This window comes from Dipodomys merriami, unplaced genomic scaffold, assembly GCF_024711535.1.
Source record: "Dipodomys merriami isolate MVZ:Mamm:240054 unplaced genomic scaffold, mDipMer1.0.p SCAF_113, whole genome shotgun sequence".
Classification (NCBI taxonomy): domain Eukaryota; kingdom Metazoa; phylum Chordata; class Mammalia; order Rodentia; family Heteromyidae; genus Dipodomys; species Dipodomys merriami.
Window position 1 is genome coordinate 2,126,312 of NW_027202416.1, and position 20,446 is coordinate 2,146,757.

At 37.2% G+C, this 20,446-nt stretch overlaps 1 long non-coding RNA gene and 1 pseudogene across 1 annotated transcript; both read left to right on the plus strand.

Annotated features, from left to right (window-relative positions):
• The first annotated feature begins 3,437 nt into the window (after nucleotides 1–3,437).
• Nucleotides 3,438–11,781, plus strand: LOC138822609 (uncharacterized). Its single transcript, XR_011370580.1, has 4 exons — nucleotides 3,438–3,757; nucleotides 5,865–5,998; nucleotides 10,014–10,065; nucleotides 11,742–11,781. It is a non-coding gene; the product is annotated as an uncharacterized lncRNA (long non-coding RNA).
• Nucleotides 11,782–17,103: 5,322 nt separating this feature from the next.
• LOC138822631 (U6 spliceosomal RNA) lies at nucleotides 17,104–17,200 on the plus strand (annotated as a pseudogene).
• The last annotated feature ends 3,246 nt before the right edge of the window (nucleotides 17,201–20,446 follow it).

Genomic DNA, 20,446 nt, shown 5'->3' on the forward strand with positions numbered 1-20,446 from the left:
TGTGTCTGCTAGTCCCGGAGTTGAGATCCCAGCAGTGCCAAAAGATTCATCCTGATGTCAGAAGCCAATTGTTGCACCTGTGTTCCTTTCCTGTGTAAGTCCTGGGTCTCAGCTAGGATGAAGAATGCATGGGCCACCCTGTGGCCACGGAAATAGGTTGTTATCATGTGAGCCCAGTTATACCTGTCATCATATACTGAAGAAAATACACAATACATCCATGAATAGCATACAAAATAGAATAACTACACTAAATGCACAATGCAGTCCACACATAGATTTGAGTATACATCCCATGTTTAAATGATGCATTCAGGACAATTGTGGCCCCCCCGTTGCTCGATCTCTGTTCCTGGGAACCGACCAGCTCCTTAGTGGCTCACAGTCTGGTGTGATCACATGGACCCATTGGGCAGTTGGGCCTCCTAGGCCCAAAGTTCAAATCCCAGCACTGCCAAAATTCACCCTGATGTGAGAAGCCAGTCATTGCACCAGTTTTCCTGTGCTGTGCAAGTCCTGGGTCTCAGCTAGGATGGAGAATGTATACGGAACTCTATACTCATGGGAATAGTTTGTCATCCAGGTCACCACAGTTATATCTGTTATCCTATACTCAAGAAAATACACAATACATCAATTAATAAGACACAAAATAAAAGAATGACTACACCGAATGCAAGATGCTGCCCATCCATGTATGGAAATATAGATCCTCTGTTTAAATGATGAATTTATGACTATATTGGCCCCAACCAGGGCTTCATCTCAGGTCCTCGGAATGGCCTACCTCCTTAGTGCCTCACAGGCTGGTGTGGTCACTTTGAACTATTCACCAATTGGTCCTGCTAGGCCCTGAGTTCAGATCCCAGCACTACCAAAAATTGGATCAGGCAGTAAGAAACCAAGTGTGAAACTTTTTTCCTTTTCTCTGAGAGTCCTGGGTGTTAGGCATGATGGAGAACACTTCTACAAATTTAGATTCCATGTGATAGGATGTCATCAATATAATAAAGGGAATGGGTGTCATCATAGTAAATTCAATGGTAAATAAATGAATAAAACAAAAAGTACAAGGAACAACCACACCAAACGTGTATGGACTGAACACCCATAGGTAAGTACAAATCCTGCATTTTCAATGTATATAAATAGTATGTTTTCCAAGGCTGGGGCTTGAATTTTGGCTTAGAGTACAGGCCTGACTTTCTTATCTTCAAGTACGGTGAGCTTGCCCTTCTAACACAGTGCTGCAGATTTCCCCAGAACTTGAGTTCAAATCCATAGCCTGGCAGAAAAACGGGGTGAATTGCAAGCCAGGGAGCTAATTTCTTTTCATTATTTTTTGCTCAGTAGGGGGTTTGAACTCAGGTTGTGGTAACTCTGCCTCAGCTTCGACACCCTATGCTGGGGTGCAGCCACTGGACATACAGTAGATCCTGAGATCCTAGACCCCCAAGCCTTGTGTGGCAAAAATGTACAGAAAAAATGCAGCGAGATGGCCTTTTTATGTTTTCTTCCTTTGCACGGTGACCCTCCTGGGTCTGAATGACACTGTTGCAAAGGGTACTTCACCTTGCATTGCTGAAGGTTGTCAGACTATTGAGGAAGTCATAGGTCCACGTGGCAATGTAGGCCTTGATTTCAAATCCTAGTCCTGACACCAATCAATGGCAGGAGATACTAAGAGACTCGTTCCCATCCATGGGAATAACAAGGGAATATTATCAATGTCAAGGTTGAATGAATTGATGAATGATGCTCCTATAAAATTAGACAGCATAATTTCAGAAGACTGATTTTATTTAATATTTATGAAGCATTAAAATAATACTATTACTTACAGAATGTAATAATTTCAGGATACTGATTGATTTACTTAAGAGTTTGTTAAGAATGAAAACAATAACATTAATTATATGGAGGCATTATAAATACCCAAGTATTGGTAGGAATGTAGTCTATAATACCGAATAATGTATAGACATCTCTGGCACTCTATAAAGATATATATTTATTAGTGTACTACCATCTGCATGTCAATCTGTTCTTATTTTGTCAACCGCTGGGGCTCGATTTCAGGTACTCAGAGCTGCCTGTCAGCTCAATTTGCCACAGGATGCCAGGCTGACACTCACCCATTCATGAATTGGGCCTTGTAGGCTGTGAGTTCAGATGCCAGCACTCCCAAAAAATGAATCATGTAGTAAGAAGTTGATGCTGACACGTTTTCCTTTTCTGTGAAAGTCCTGGGTGTCAGGAAGGATGTGCAATACATATGCAAACCTATATCCTATGTAATCAATGTAATCACTGTTCTATGAGTCATATTAGTCAATAAAATGAGAAGTCAATACATGAATAAAACAAAAAATAAAATAAATAACTACACTGAATGCAATATAGAATCAACATATGTATATAAATATAAATCATATATTTAAAATGTACACAAATAGGATGTTTTCTAGTGGTGGGCATCGATTTCAGGCCTAAGGAACAGACTTTGAATTTCTTGAATTCAAGGAGGCAAGCTTCCTCTTTCTACACAGTGCAACAGCAGGGATACCTAGGCCATCAGTTCAAATTCCAGTCCTGGCAGAAAAAAAATAGCATCTCCATGCTATGTGATGCCCAATTCGTAGGTATTTCATTTGGCCTCCATTTAATGAATGTGATTGTTTAAATGCTTCATAAAGTATTAATTAATATCGACCAGTGTCCTATAATGTAATTGTGTATAGTTTTATCCTCAAATCATTCAAGTACTGCCCATTTAATCATGATATACATCACATTCCTTTGGTAGTCATATGAATAGGAATGAGTTTCATAGGATCTCCTGCCATTTGTTGGTGGTAGGACCAGGATTCAAACTGTGTGCTCCAGCTCCTACCACTTCAACCTGAGGATAGGGAACTCACAGGTCTGTCCAAGAACATCAGCAAAACCAATGATTAGTCAGGCATCAGTGGCTCTCAGCAGTCCTCCTTAAAACTTACAAGTTTGTGAAAGGAGGATCATGGTCAAAGTCACCCCAGACAGGAAAGCCCTTGAGACTCCTGTCAAACTAGTGCCAACAAAGCCAGAAGTAAAGCCATGTGGCTCCAGTGGTAGAGAGCTAGCTTTGATCAAAAGCAACTCACAGATTGTGCCCAGATCCTGAGTTCAAGGTCTGGGAACAAACAGACATAGACAACAATCTGTGCAGCCATCCGGCTAAAGCAGGTCACCCTCTTGTCCCCAACTGTCATGGACAGAGTTCCCTGGGGAATGGGCTGCGTCATTCTACCTGCATCACAGGATTCCAGCCACACCCCCATTGTTTCATGGTTCTTTCTGACCAATGGGATACAAGAATGGTGGCCACGCCCACATTCCATGCCGACCAGTAGCACCATAATTCCCTCTGTTTGTTGACACCACTTCCAGCAGTTGAGGAAGGTAGAGGTGGCTGAGTGGTGAGCAAGATACTCGAGGCCTAGGAGGAAAGGCCTTCCTCAGGCCCATCATGTGTCTGCCTGAGCCCTGGCCCCCTCACCCCCTTCCCCATGGAGCAGCATTTCAAACCTGGTGCTGTGGGCTCAGACCCATGGTTTTCTCAGGCAATGGTGCAATGGTGGGCCAGGAGCCAGCTTGCGGCCAGGACCTGGTCCTTGCTCCCCTGTCCTCTGCTCAGGGCCTGAGTGTGTGTCAGTCCTCTGCCATTGCTGCTTGCCACACCTGTAGCAGCTGCCAACAGCTTCTGCCAGCAACACATGTGAGTGGCTGCCACACATCCCTGCACCTTGCACCTCATATCCCCTCCTCTCTGACCTGGACCCGCGCCTCCCCTGTGCCCCACAGTCTGGCCCACGCCCTGCCACAAATGTGCCCCAGGGGTGGGGGTGGGTGTTGACCCGAGGATCTCACCCCCATCCCCAGCAGCTAGTATCCCAGGAAACGGGGAGATATATGGTTGAGTGAGGAGTGGGCGCCACAGATCCCCTGGCCTGGAGTAGTGGGAGCCACACTGCCGCACATCTGCACCCTTCCTCTCCCTGGTGAAAACCCGGTGGCTTTAGTCAGAGGTGGGGAGGAGCATGTCTACACCTGCCTTGTGGGGTCTTTTTCTTTTTTTCTGGGGATGGGAGGTGTTGGATGCAGAAGATAGACACCCTTGCTGTGTGAACCCTTGTGTTCTGTGTTCGGTCAACCTTTCACCTGAAAACATAGAGACAGAGAGACAGAGACATAGTCAGAGAGACAGAGAGAGAGAGAGAAAATCTTTTTCCTTGTACAGCCTGACTGTGCTCAGGTGAGTGATCAGTTGGCAAATTGCAGGTGCTGCATGGATGAGTCTTCTGTCACCGGTCTGAATGTGTGTGTGTGTGTGTGTGTGTGTGTGTGTGTGTGTGTGTGTGTGTGTGTGTGTGTGTGTGTGTGTAGAATTGGGTTGTAACCAGGAGGAAGAATGTTTTGGTAAATTCTACTGCTATTTTTGAGGCATGTATGGGCTTCACAGCTGAGGTCTGGGGGCCTGGAAAGGTGAGAGGCTTGAAGGGGACACAGCACTGTTAAATTACAAGAACAAGGGTTCTGTGTGCAATGGAGCTGGGTACTCCCTTGAGTCTGATTGGTGGCAGTGGGAGATTTAGAGGACATGGGAGTGTGGCCTGCAGGGGATGGCTTCCCAGGGGGACAGAGAGCATGACCAACACTTAGTAAGGATATGAGTTCTGCTAGTATGAAGTGCAACAGCATAGGTCAGACTCTGGGTCTTCTCATCATGACGTCTGATGGGCGAGGCCAACCCTATCTTAAATCTTGAGCTGTGATCTTCAGATCTCAGCCTCCTGAGTATGTAGGATTATAGGCATGAGCCTCTGGCACTGGGACTCTGGTTCTTTTGGTATATTAGGGTTAGACCTAAAGACCTAAGGCTTGCCAGTCAGGTCTTCTACAATGCGAGTCAAGCATTTCTGTCTTGGGCATTTCTGAGATGGAGAATTAATATATGCTCAGGCTGGGCTGGATCATGGTCCTCCTATCTGTGACAGGCATGATCCACCAGGCCTGGTCTTCTGTAGTTGGGATGGTAGACATGTAGCACCACGCTCAGTCATTAGTTTAGATGGATTGTCCCAAACTCAGTCCATGGCAGCTGATTCTTGACCAGAGGTGAAGCTCTGGGTTGGGCCTCAACCATTGGACTTCAATCTCCTAATGGTACAGTTGAGGAAACAAGGGATTAATACAGAGGGATCTCTGGAGCAGGGACAGGCACAGAGGGAGGGCCATCTGATCCTGTTCTTGGCAATTCTGTGACTATATGATAGGAAGATTCCCAGAAAGATCTCAGATAGTGTGTGTTATTAATGGTGAAACAGGTATAGGATTATGAAACAAAACATGGCTCTTTTTCTTTATTATCCTATCCCTATGAGTAATGGGATCCTTCATTTTGTTCACTTTTGAAGCTGGGGAAACTGAGGCACAGAGAAGCCAGGTGACCTACTAATGACTCCTAGCTGACAGGAAGCTCTGTCTGACTTCTCTGCCATGCTCCTTAGGACAATGGGTGCAATTCAATCCACTTCTTGTGGTGGGAAGTCCACTTCTTTTCAGTCATGGGGCTTGAACTTTGGGCCTGGGGCAGCTCCCCCAGCTCCTCAGCTCAAAGCTAGCACTCTACCACTTGCATCACAGCACCACTTCCAGTTTTCTGGTGGTTTTTGGAGATAAGAGTTTCACAGGTGTTCCTGCCGGGCTGGCTATAAACCACGATCTTCATATCTCAGCCTCCATTATACTTAGGATTAGGCCTGAGCCACCGGCACCTGGCTTAAGTGTAATTCTGACCTTCTTTCTTTCTCTTTCTCTCTCAGGAACTGATTCAATGGGTGCTGGAGGAGGTGGCCCAGCATCTCCATATGGTTGAAACCAAGGTGGCCCTCTCATTCTGGAGGTAGACTGTGGGTCAGGCTCTGTCTTGCTCACTATGTTGTACCAGCTCCATGAGGTAATTCCCTCTGTGCCCTGACTACACTGTGACAGTAATCCATTATCCAACTAGCCTTACTGGACTCAGTACTGTGTTCAATGCTCTTTTCTAGCAAAAATTTCTGGTTAAAATTATGATACATAGTTACAGAATGAAAATGTAATGCCATCTTAAGAAAGTCATTTAGGGTTCTGGGAATGTGGCTTCATGGTTTGGTGATTGCCTAGCATGCATGAAACCCTGGGTTCAATTCCTCAGTACCACATAAATTGCAAAGGAAACACTGGAAGTGGTCCTGTGCCTCAAATGGTGGATGGTTAGCCTTGAGGAAAAAAAATAAAGCTGAGGAAAATTCCCAAGCACGAGTTATAGCTCCAGGACTGCCAAAACAACAAAAGTAGCAACAACAACAACAGTCTAAGTGAGATTTGGAAACTCTTTTTGCAAGTCTTCGCACCAAAAGGGCAGAGGCTAATTAACAGTTGTGACAGAAGAGAAGGAATAACTCCAGATGGAAAGAAAAAAATGATCGTAACTAAGGTATAGCAGAAACCGTTCTAGGAAACCATTTTTGGATATTGAAGAACTAGTTATCAAATAGGCTTATTCCTCATTGCCTTTAGCATTCCAAATCTCCTAGGCTAGTTCTTAATCTCTGTGTGATAAATGTATCTCCTTCTATGCTGTTCTTTCCCACCTGATATCCTTTGCTTTCTAAAAATCTGTCTTTCTATATTTCTCTGTGAACAGTTTCTGATACTAAATACACCTACAAAGATGGAAGAGGATGCTAATGTAAGAGTCCCATAGCTCATGGGTCATTAATGTAACAAAATGGGAAAGGAGGACATATTTTTTGCTAACTCAATCATTCTGGCAAGCTTCAATGTCACATCATTTGGTTCAGATTTCCATTCTTTGTCTACATAGTGACATTAAGTGCACAGAAATGCAAATATGAGCCGGGTGTTGGTGGCTCATGTCTGTAATCCTAGCTACTCAGGAGGTTGAGACCAGAGGATTGTGGTTCAAAGCCAGCCTGGTCAGGAAAGTCCATGAAACACTTACCTTCAATTAACTCCAGATACTCGGAAGTGGTGCTGTAGCTAAAGTGGTAGAGTGCTCAATTTGTGCTGAAGAGCTGAGAGACAATGCCAAGGATCAATATTCAATAATCACAACCAACAAAAAATTACAAATATGGCTTTAATTTTCCCTCAAAGGAATGATGAAGTCAATAGTAATCTTCCCAAATGATTGAGTAGTTCACCTACTTTTGCTGAGTTATTTGTTATGGCTTCTTTGCTAAACATATTCTCTTTTTTAAAAATTGTCAAATAGTAACTTTATAATAAACTTCATCTAATATTTCTTGGTTCAAAAGAGAAGTACATACAGTTGATGTCACTTAGCTTTCTTATTGTCTTAGTTCAAAGCCAACCCAGGAAAGAGAGTCTGTCAACCCGTATCTGTAATTAAACACCAAAAATCCCGAAGTGGAGGTTTGGCTCAAGCAGCGGAGTACTAGCTTTGGGCCAGGTGGGAAAGAAAGACAACTGTTCAGGGACAGTGGCCAGTCTCTAAGTTCAAGCCCCAGAACCAGCACAAACTAAATAAACAAGGAAACAAAACAAACCCTGGGTATTTCTTTGGGACTCTCCTTAAAATAGTGGTGGTCTGAAAATAGGCTGCTTTTGCTTATCATACTCACTGGATCCTGCTTTTTTGGAATCCTTATTGCTATGGAAAACTCAGGACTTGACTAAAGGAATTGATAACTGATTCCTGCAACAAGAGAATCATCTCAGGAGTGAAACATCCATCCATAAGACAATTTAAAGCCTCCATATCTTTGCTTCTTTGCAGTAGAACATTTTTAAAATAAAGTGACTTCCTTTTGTTCTATACTGGCCTTCAAATGACACATTGTTTCCTTTTGTAATACTCTCAACCAGAAGTTCACAGACAAGTTTTATATGAGTAAAGGACACACTCACAAAAGTCAGGGACAGAATTTCCTTCCAGCCTAGGATCCTTTTCTTATACAGTAAAAAAGAAAGCAATAGTTAACTTGAACTTTGTCATTTCTCTATGTTCAATTCCTCTCCTGGGATCAGTTTCCACATCCAGTAACAGTTACTTCCACTTACTTCCAGTAACAATCTATGGTGCTGCTCCGGAAAAAAAATGAATGTTTTCTTGCTTCATTGAAATAGCACAAAGATACTTTTGGCCATGAGGTAACACGTGTTTCAGAGACAACTTAGTAAAGAGAAATGAAATTTAAATTGCTTATAAATACATTATCCATGAGAACATTTTGTTCAAACTTCCTATGTGCTCTGTAAATTAAGGTGAATTTTAAATGGGAAGAAGGTTCTCAGATCATTTTTGTGAGTCTATGTGCTGCGCATGAATTTCCCAAGTGTACATGAGTTAAGAGTAAGACAAACAATAGCAATTATAAGAGAAAAAGAAGTTCTGTGTTTATGTATAAGTGTTCAATAAAATATAGAAGACTCAACAAATAAGAAAACATTGAAAAAATAAAGCCAAATCCAATATGTAGATTTATGAGAGTGATATAGAGAAAGCATTACTCCTAAGTGGAACATGAAGCATGAGGCCACTGCCTTTCTAAATCACGCTTGCTAATCACGTAAATGTGCAAAAAGGAGAATGGAAGAATGATTCTGTTTCCAATGCAAGTCAGATATAGGAGAGTGTACACGTAACTGGAAATAAAGAATCCATCTTGAGAGAACAGGAATTATACCAGCAATGAACCTGGTGGCTAAGATCACATTCCTTATTCTTTCCTTTTCTTATATTCTTTTTGTTGTTGTTTTTGTTGTTTGTGGCACTTGAAATATAGGACAGGTTGCTGTCCCTCTGAAACGCAGCTCAAGGCTAGGGCTCTTGCACTTGAGCCACAGTGCCACTTCCAATTTTCTAGTAATTATTGGAGAAAAGAGTCTCCAGGACTTTCCTACCTGTGCTGACTTTAAACCCCAATCCTCAGATTTCACAACAACTTGGTTTATGATCACATTTCTAACAGTGTACACTCAGGATATGTAATGTATATGTTCATCTATCTTTATATGAATTCTTGAGTTAAAAATCTGGGCTACAGGTTAGACTTTACATTCGCAAAAGTGTTTGAAGTTTAAAAGTTGATACTCCTGGAAAAATAAAACCTAAGAATGTAAAGGAGTCTGGGAAGTTCAATTTGCATCCAGCTTGGACAGTATAGGCTTTGAGACACTACCTATAATTAATCAGCCAAAAGCTGGAATACCAGTCACGAGCAACATTGCTGAATAACAGCTTTAGGTTTTTGCATACATACATACGAACATACACATACACACAGAGGCACTTATAGGTGCACACAAAAAGACACAAATGAAACAACTCTCAGAATATGTAGAAAAGTTAGAAAACAATAGAAAATAAGTCCTGAGTAAGATTAGAATCAAATGATAATTTTAAATATTAGAAAGCCTTCAAGTGAACATTCCCCCAGAAGTTGAGAATATTACATAGGTAGGGACCAGAGATAGTAAGAAAGTCAAGTAATCATTATTATTATAGGATCCATGGTGGAATGAATCAGGGAACCCTGCAGGTGCATCTGAAAATGTTCATATCCTGTGTCAAATGTTAAAACATCTTTGAAAATAGTACATAAACAGTCTGAGCATTCAGTCTAGTGGATAAGATCATAGGAGAAGTTCAGAATTGCTAGTCTGTTTCTAGATTAAATAAACAAACTATGGCAGGGCAAAGTGCTACAAGCTTGGAATTCTAGCACTCAAACAGGAGATTAGAGAGTGGAATTACATAACGATACCTTCCCTGGACCAGGTAGAATAATTTTGACTCAGTAAAACAAACCAAACAACAAAAAAGGAATACACAGTTGGAAGTTTCGGCTAATTTTGTCATTATGTTTTGAGAAGTCAAGTTTCCTATTGAATGCAACTCATATATATCCTCACTTGTGTTTTAAATGCTCTCATCATTACAGAACATTCCTAGATGAAAAATAGCTCATGATTCCCATCCAAAAATTTGCAAAAGTAAGTCAGCCTCATTCTGTTGGATTCCAAATTAATGTTGAAGGATTACAAAAGCTTAAATCTGGAGAAATAGCAAAGTTCGTCTAATGTAGGACTTTGTAGACCTTGTTAAATTAGAATTTAGATTTAAAATATATTTTTTGGTTTTATTTGTAATTTCATATTCTATAGTATACTACAAAATTATTTTTAAGTAGAGGGATTAATTGTTAAATTCACAAATGATTCTGGCATTCTATTTGTCTAGATATTCTTTCAAGAGAGTTATAATTAGAACATAGTTAATAGACAATTCCCACAGTTCATGTATACTATGTTAATGTGAATAATCTAGACAGAGTTGCCAAAAAATGGATGACATTAATTTATACATTTAGAAAAAACAATTTTTTAAGGGTTTGGTTTAATATGGTATGAAGAGAGTAATTGTGTGACATCTTCTTTCTTCTACCTATATGTAAAACAGGAAGTCATTTCCTTATTTACGTGCCTCTGTATACATGGAGAAAAATGCTAGGTTTGGGGTTTCTTTTCAATTTTGTTTTTGTTTTATTGGTTCATCCGAGAGCTTGAACTCTTGGCCTGTACAGTGTCTCTGAGCCTGTTGATGCTCAAGTCTCGTGCCCTACCACTTCAACCTCAGTGCCACTTGAGTCTGGCTTTTGTGGAGAATTTTTTTGGAGATAAGATTCTAAGAAACTTTCCTGCCTGGGTGGGCTTTGAACCATAATTTTTTTATCTTAGCATCCTGAATATCTATGATAGTTAAAAAAGTATAAATATAAATAATATTTGCAAGTGTTCTGATCTCAAGAATACCAGTGGAGGAAAAATGATGCAGATCAATGTATTGTGGTGTTCTTTTCAGAACAAGGAGGGCGTCACATTAGCAGAGGTGTAGTATTTTTTCAAAATAGAGATAAGGTATTCATGATGTGAATTAAGGAATTTTAAGGTGCCCCTTAAAAGTTGGAAACTGTTGGGCTAGGATGATTTTATGGCATAAATCTTGGGATTGATAGTCATAAAAATAATAGCTTACGCTGTTAAACAATAGCTTACTCTTGAAGAAATAATTATTACACATGCTTCATAGTTTTATCCTCTACCACAATGTGGTTATTTTTCTGTTGACTTCTCAGTCTGTAACACCCCATTGGAAACTACATTTATTGCACAATTATATAACATGCAAACAGGTACTGTTTAGAATCTCTCAGGAATGTTGAGAATTTAAAAATGAGTAGTTATTAGTCATAGGAATTTTGAAGAACACATATATTCTGTCCTCTTAACAACTTACTTTTAAAAGTTATGGGTTTCCGTAGCATTTTAAACAGTTTTCTGTTTTATAATGAGAAAGTACTAAATTTATTCTTTTTTGAAAAATTTGGCAAGTATATTGTGAAAATATTGTCTAGTTGGATAACATTCAAGTTGATGACCCTCTGATAAATAAGGGGTAATTAATACAAATTAGATGCCAAATAGTATTGATTTTTAAAATATTACTACATAAAGAATATTATTTCCTGTGCCAATACAGTGAAATTATATTTTACGCAGCTTATTTTTCAATTTTATTATCAAACTGATGTACAGTGGGGTTACAGTAATTGTAAGGTATTAAATCATAACTTTTCAAATTTGTTAACCTTTTCTCATTTTTTTCACAGTTTTCCTTCACCCCTTCATCCCTCACAAGTTGTAATGTACATTTCCAATATATTGTCTTGTGAGTATTGCTATTGCATTGGTTTGCCTTTTGTCCATTGGCTCACCATTATGCTTTTCCTCTTCCCTTCGCTAATTAAGGTAAATGTATATACAATACAAAATGATATATCAGAAGGATAAACCACAGGGGGAAACCCCAAAGAAAACAGAAATCACATAGTTCATCAAAAACAACAACCACAAATGAAAAAATCTGGTTCCATATCTTGGAATTAATTGTGCTTAGCATCAGTTAATATGGTTGTATATACGGATAACAAAGCCACTGGAATATAATAGCTGCCTGGATACTATATCATGAAAATAGCATGTTAACTTTTTGATGGTAATGGTGGAATTAGGATTGGTGAATTAGCGGTTCTGATAAAGGATTTTCAAGAGTTTTAAAGTTATGACAGGTAAATTTTAATTGTTCAAAATTTTAACAACTTAGCCTATTACGAAAATTTAAATTGCCTGGAAGAATAGTCTTTCATGCAAAGAAATCCAAGGAGATTTAGTAGAGTAGAGAGGGAGCAATGTGTATTAAGATGGCTCTTTTTCACACTAAACAAACAAACATGTAAATCCTGTAGGGTTCCTTGGAATTGTCCTTAACCAGGAAATATATTTTCACTGTTTGAAACAAGGTTGTATTGGAATTTAAATTCAAAGTTCTTAAAAAAAAAATAAGGCATCAAAATTTGTGAATTTACCTTTAATTACCAAAGAGTAATTATCTGAAAAAGATAATTTGAGTCAAAATATTTAGGGACAAAGTGCTCTTCACAATGAAAGAAGGTGTTGGGATTACACATTTTTGTTTGTAACACTTTCCACAAAATCTTTTGATGTGAAGCAGTGAAACACAGAAAAAAATCTGATTGGATACTTCAAACCAATGATTTCACATTTCTAAGTGGCTTACAAAAGTAATATCCTTATTAATATGAGATAGTGAAGACTTCTGTTATTACATATGCCAAAAAGTTCAGACAAGAATTGAGCAAATGGAAAAGTTAATAAAAAAAGTTTTCTTAGAAGACTTAGCTAAGTATATTGTATTCAGCAGTGAAGGAGAGGCCAAAACTTTTTGATATAAATTGTGTTAGTATTTTTACTCCCTAAAGTGAGTTTACAGAGCCTATTTGGCTCACTACAATGCAGAACTGATTGAATGAAGACATGAAAATAAATTCCACATCCAAATGAGGCAACTTAAAGAATTTTAAAAGAGAAATAATGAAGATTTCACAGTGGTGGAGCCCATATAGTCCTTCAGCTTCACTAGACATGAAGCCAAGAAGCTGTGATTAATTGGAACTCCGGCAAGAGCTAAGAGGAGGACATAGAAGTAGGAAATAGAAACATTGTCCTTTTGTAACAGACACTGTCTTCCAAGGTATGGGTCATTTAATTCTATTCTCCTCCATCCATCTTGGTGAACAAATGCAAGACCAAGAGAAAAATAATCTATTGAAATAATTTTGCCTAGAATAACTTCACTGTTCCTAATATGGTATCTAAGGAGAATCTTAAGAGAGAAGATAAAAGTGCGGTATTTTTTGTTTCCTATCATCATCTTGTTAGGAAAATATATCTTTGAGCTTAGACAATTCTGATTGAACCAACAAGTGATGGAGTACTTATTTTTGTGGGCATTTTAGACACAAGAAATCTTTTAAGGTAAAAGAAAAAAATAGCCAAATATTTGTGATCACAGCTTCTAGGGCTGTATTCTGGAGACAAAGTTTTACATTAGATTTCTCCTCATTAACATTAATGTTGTTTCATGGCAACCAAATGCAAGAGGGATATTTAATGGACTCACTTGGCCAATTAAACAGCATGAAAGAAGAAAATGGCAAATAATATTTAATGAATTACTTTGCCAGAAGAAAGAAGGAAAAATATAATTCAAAATCAATTGACTTAAAAGTATGAAGAAAGAGTAGTGAAGAGAGATTAGAGAAAATATAGAGTATTGTTTTCTCTCCAGTGGAGTAATGGGTTCTTGATCTTGTTTCTTCCACTCTAACCTCACAAGCTACCAAGTGTGTCTCAGGACTGGATTATCCAGTTCAGACAGAAAACTCGTAGAAGAAAGATACTATTTGCAGCAGATTTAGGTGATTTATAACCTTAGACATTCTATTTAATTCTGTTCAAAATTCTCCCCTATGCCAAACTTCCCTCTTTGAACAGTTTTGTTTGCTTTTCCCAAGACTGCCCTTCATTAATTGATTAAAATTTTGAGAGGTCATATTCATACTCTCTGGAGATTGCTGTTTGGTTGTGATTTTTCTGTTTTTTTTGTTTCTTATGTTTTTTAACTGAATTTTAAAAGGTTGTGCAATTGTTTTACAATTAAATATGTGCATCTAATTGTCCAATGCTCCTAGATCTGAGTCACTCCTTCCATCATTCTCAACCAACCCTTTCTCCAAGATTTATTTCCAATTTACCACTTCCTTTATCATATGTTTACATTGAATATTCTAGCTGTACTTGCCCCTTGTTCATTTTTCATTCACTCTATGTCTTTACTATAATTCCTCTCTGGTTTCAACTTCCTGATAGTTATTGTGTTAAACTGTCTATTAATACTTTGAATGGTTTATATGCATTCTATGGACTTTCAATCCTGCATATTCTTGAACTGATGTCAGCTTATATTTCCATAATTGATTCATCTGCAGCAACAATTTGCTGGAGACTGGAGAGGTGAAGCACCTAAACAAGATTTTATTCTCATCCATTTGGAAGATTAATCTTTAGTCAAAAAGAAAGTTTAAAAAATGGCTTAGAATGTATTCCTAACTACGAATTTTTATAAATGACTTTGTACAATGGTGTGATTCTTTTATTTTACATGGAATAATATTTTCTACTGCCTCTAAGTTTTGGAAAAAGAAGAAAATTAAAATTTATTCCAAAAGAGGAATATGATAAAAATAGAAGACAGATATTATGTTTGTCATATCTCTGATGAATACCCATATTCAAGACTTAAAGTCATATTTCTTACTATGTTAGACAGAGGGAAAACATAAAATAACATATGATAAGGCAACTATTTGTGACTTTTTAAAGTGTACCTTATTAAATGATGAAATTTATTAGCTCAGGTTTGGGTTTGAAATTTAGGAGGCTAACCTATTTAACACATTTCTGGAAGGCCCTTACTGAAAAACACAAATTGTGGGTGGTACTATTTCTACAATTTAATGAATGGTTGAACGTGTTTGGCATTAGTGCTGTGTAAAAAATTCAACTCTATTGTAACTTGCTCCCTACACTTAAAAAACTTGTAATGTCACTAAGTATCATCAACTTGTAAACCGTCATTTTGACGAATGTGATTTTAAAAAGTTTATTTGAAAAGGAATACACTTTCAGAAGATTAAATGTAGATTATCATTGGTTTGAGAGTGACATTTTTATACCACAGAACCATGTTGTACTGAAGTCCCAGTGTTTTGAAGCACTCCTTAATGCTTCAAATATTTTTCTGAATTACATTTGACCTCTAAGTCAAGTTTTTTGGGCTTTGGTAGACCAATTATGGATCTATCCTTCAAGGAACTATTTTTTGGGCCACGTATGTTGGAATAAAATCTTTCATTAATCATAGGGGAGGGGTATTAAAAATAATCTTATGACACATTGTGAACTTGTTCACTCATATGGGCTGGTCATCTATAAGTTGAATGTTTTAATTACAGTACTTTTTCTTAAATTTTCTTATTTCATTCTTCAAGTTGCCTTGCATTCCACAATTGCTTACTGCTAATTCCAGCATTTCAAGGAATTGGGGCCCTGAAATATAGGAAATGAGAAATTGAGATTGGTCTTCAATTACTATGTGCTGACATGGCGCATGGGCCTTGGTGAGAAGTCTTGCCCCTGTTATCTGATGATGCAGGTAACTGGGACCTGGGATCCTAGGACCCATGGGGACTGCAGAAGAATAATGTTTTTTTAGACATCTTAGCAAAATTTAGGTATAATCAATAGGAATGCTCCCGAAATATGGAGAAAAACAGTTTGGGACAAGAGAGTTAAAACAATAAACAGAGCAGCAGAGTAAAATGCATTATAGATTAGAGGAAAACATTGATTTTTTACCATGTGGATTCAGAAGACCAAGAACAGTTAGGATATATCACAAGTTAATACTAAAGACATTGCATTGATACTTTTTATATTCTAATATATATTTTAAACCTAATTATTTATATTCCAATTCTATTTATTGGAATAAATAAATATCAATTTATTTGTCCAATTATCAACTAATTCTAGTAAGTTTTACTTTGTGAAATATAAAATCAGCACATATAAATATAAAATATATAACTATATATAATATAATTAAAAGGCACAGGTTTGCATTGTTCTGTTGTAGTTACTGTATCAAAGGCAACTCTGTTTTAAAGTATTATTCCATTATCTCTACCTTAGTGTTTGATAGAGTTAGACCTAAAGCTTTACCATTTGTAGATTTACAGCATGGAGGCAAGAGGAAACACTGTGATTAAAACAGTATCAATTTAATGCCTAATAACAAGGAGAAACATATGAACTTCTCCTGCAACTATGAAAATATTTGGTGATAAAAAGGCAGTAGTTTAAGTTCCTGCCTGGTTGGATGGTAGACAGGCCAGGACATTAAGTAATCATGCATATGAACAATTTTTTTACCTTCTTGGCTTTAGCTACTTTTGAAATGGAATGTATAATAAACAATTATATTTTGATAAAATACCTTCTAGTCTGAACAGTTCTGTTTGAACTGTTCATCTCTCTATGATCCCTTGTAACCAAGATTAGTTTTGCTCTAGTAAGACAATCTATGCTGTCAGGGTAAGATATTCTGGTGGGTCTGTTCCCACATGGAAGAAGGGTAAAGGCTCAGGTAGACATTTGTGACAGTAACACCTCATTTGGGAAAATATCAGCTGAAGAAGTTTAGAAGTACCTCTTAAGCAACGCTTACTTTGAATCCATTAGGTCCACATAGCTAACACAGTTGGATAAATAAGTTCTTGAAAAAGCCATCACCTTGGACCTATCTATAAATAATTGAGAGTACGATCAAATTCCAAATAAAAAGACTTAAGATAGTCATTGACAAAAAATTTGCAAATGTGAGCAATTGACTGATCAATATAATTTTTTCTGCTATTCACAGAATTTTAGGGAAATAAGATCGATAGCATTGTTCGGAACAATACAGTTTCTTTGTTACAAGTAGGCACCCATAGATATAGGCTTGTATAAAGATTGCATCATTAACTACTTAAATTTAGAGGATACTACATGCTTCAGCAGCACGAATACTCAAATTACAATGCAGAGATTAACATGGCACTTGCACAAGGATAATATGAAAATTTGAGAAGTATTCCATATGTTTCATTCTTCAGATGCAAGAAATGAAAAACAGTTATTAAAAAGTTGATTACAAAATTTCAACTGTAACAATACACGTAATTCATATAATTAAATTTAGTTTGACATCAGTGTATTAAATATTCACCTCAGAAAGGCGTTTACATAGCATAAACTTTAAAAAACTTTTCAAATTAGACAACATTGTCATTTTATCCCAAAGAAAAATAATATTAAGACCTAGAAAAAAAGGAATCAAACTGTTTCTATATGGAATGCAATCAGAAAGGACACATTAATGAACCTAAATATTATAAAATAATGTAGAATTCAAAGTATATCTAGGAGAAAATAAAGTAAATTATGAACATTATGCAAACATAGAATATAGTATATTTTAAAATATACTTTTTCAGACAAGCACCAGAAATATTTTAGTTTCTGTACTACTCATTTCAACAGGTAAGTTAAAATTGTTTCTGATTAAAAAATCACAAACTCTGAAGAAATCATTATACATGTATACAAAAACTATTGAATACATTTTGACATCCAATGCAGGCAATTCACTTGGAAGAATTCTGCGGAATCCATGAATTTTTACAGTAAAATATTGGTGTTGCCGGGCACATGTGGCTTATGCCTATAATGCTAGCTACACAAGAGGCTGAGATCTGAGGATCATGGTTCCAAGGCAGCCTGGGAAGGAAAGTCTGTGGTACTCTTATCTCCAATAAACCACTAGAAAACTGGAAGTGGAGCTGAGGCTCAAGTAGTAGAGCGCTCACCTTGAGCTGAAGAGCACTGAGATAGCTCCCAGGCCCAGAGTTCAAGCCCCATGACAGACCAAAATAAAATATATTGCTCTTATTTGGATTGTGAAAATATTTTGTAGGGACACAAAAGATCGACTTGCATTTTTGAAATTTAAGAAACTTAACCCGACCATTAGGACTTCGGTGAACAATTTGTACAGCCTTCCACAACTTCATAGAAGTAGTGATACATACTTATCCTTTTGGCAATATCAAATGCAATTTTTTCTATGTTGTTCTCCAGGCCTGGTTTTATATAATGGTTCAACAGATGGAGATCCAGCGTATCTTTGCTAGCTCAATTCTCAGCAGCAAGATGTAAGGGGGACAAGAGGCCTTTAGTTGGGCATTGGTATTTGCATCATGATGAAGTAATAAAGAAGTCACTCCGGTATTATTCCACGTATATGCACTGTGCAGGGGTGTCCAGTCATCTACATTATTGCATGTACCGCTTGAGACACCAACTCACTGACAATGTCTAATTGTCCACTGTACGCTTCTCGATGAAGAGGGGTATACTCATCGTCATCCCTACTATTCACATGAGTGGCCTTTTGGGAAAGAAGTCTCCGCACTGTAGTAAGCCGAATATTTTTGGCAGCCCAATGAAGAAATTTGCTTGGATCCTTCTCCATTTTTTTTCTTGCAATTGATATCATTCCTTATTTTTTCATCTTGTTCTTCATATTCCTAAGAATTGCCTAACCAGAAACTTTGAGTGCCAGTGGGAATGTGGTGTCCATGTATTTTCCTAATAGTTCACATTGGTTGAACTGGTCAGAAATATCCAATGATTTTTCTGCAACTGTTTATTCACCATGATTTATTTTCTCTTTTTCCAATTTTACTATTCGAAATTATTCTAACTGGAGAGTAGGGAATTGATGGAGAGCAGAGGAAAGATGTTCCTCCGTATTCAAATGTACACACTGACAATGAGGACCAGTGATATCTTCATGTGCAGCTTATTCTAGGAATGAGAAATTAGGAAATAACGCCTTCTATATAAATGACTTGGGAAATGGCAGAGCAAAAACTGAAATGATGCAACCAAAAATATGAAAGCAAAGTAAATCAGGATAATTATGGAGCAATCATATTATCTATGAGAACCAAGAAAGGGAGAGAGAGAGACAGATGATGTGCAATGACCTAGCTAGCCACAAAATCCATGCCTCTGATGAATTTATAGAGCAAACAGAATTTTATTTTTTAAAAAAGTGGGAATAGAATTTATGTATTTACTTGAAATTAGTAAATACATTTATAGTAGCCTACATAAAGAGACATAACTTTGACCAAATTACAGACAATAAACTAATTCCTTGATAATTATAGCAACAGATATGACTGAAATCAGGTGAATCAACTTTTCCTGTATAATGAAGAAATAGGAAGGTAGTAAAGCAGCTAGAGAAGGCAGGGAGATTGTATCTGTGACAAAACTTTGTGCAAATTGGTATTGAGGATTTCTTACTGGTGATCCACTTTCACTGGAGGCATGATACTGAACTATAGATTTCTGATTCTGAATTATTGATTTGATCATTATATTCTCCAAGAAGAAAAATGAGAATTGATAGTTAAGGACTACTAATACATTTTGACCTTCTCACTAAGCACTTTCAATTATTGAAATCACATGAAGACAATAGACAGGCCTACTTTTTTAGATGAAAGCAAGTGTCTTTAAAAAAAAAAAACAAGGAATGTATGTAGTCATGCAAAGGACTTCTATTTTACCAATGCCTCATACATTTTTCTAATGTTGGGTAACAATAAATAATGGATCTATTAGAAAGCTCTTAATGATCATATGTTCAATAGTGAGTTCTCTTACACTATAATATGGTATTTTTTGTGTATGGTCTTAAGAATAATTTACATTACTAACTTGAATTTCTGACAGGACAGTATCATCACTGTAAATCTTGCTTCTATACTCTCAGTTTTAAATTACTATTTAAGTATGTGCATTAGATAAATATAGAGGAAAAAGTAGAAGCCACACTGATGGCTTATGTCTTTAGTAGTAGTTAATCAGAAAGATGAAATCTGAGGATTGTGGTTTGAAAGCAGACCAAGAAAAAAAATGTCCATTAGATTCTGATTTGAAAGTAACCAGAAAAAGCTAGAAATGGAGCTGTGGTACAAGCAGTAAAATGCTAGCCTTGAGAAAACTGAAACAAAAAATAAATTCTGGGACAATGCCAGGCCCTGAGTTCAAGCCCTAGTATTAGCACCAAACGAATTAATAAGGTAATCAATTAATTAAAAATAAACTAAGTGGTCACATTTGGAGAGGCAGGTAAAATGTAACATGGGTGGTGATGGTTCATGTATTATTTTGTAATAAGGCATATTATCATTTGTCCTAATCACTAATATTTTATTTGAAATTTTTTGTACAATAAACCCTGAATTTAGCATGCATGTATATGTGTGTGTACATG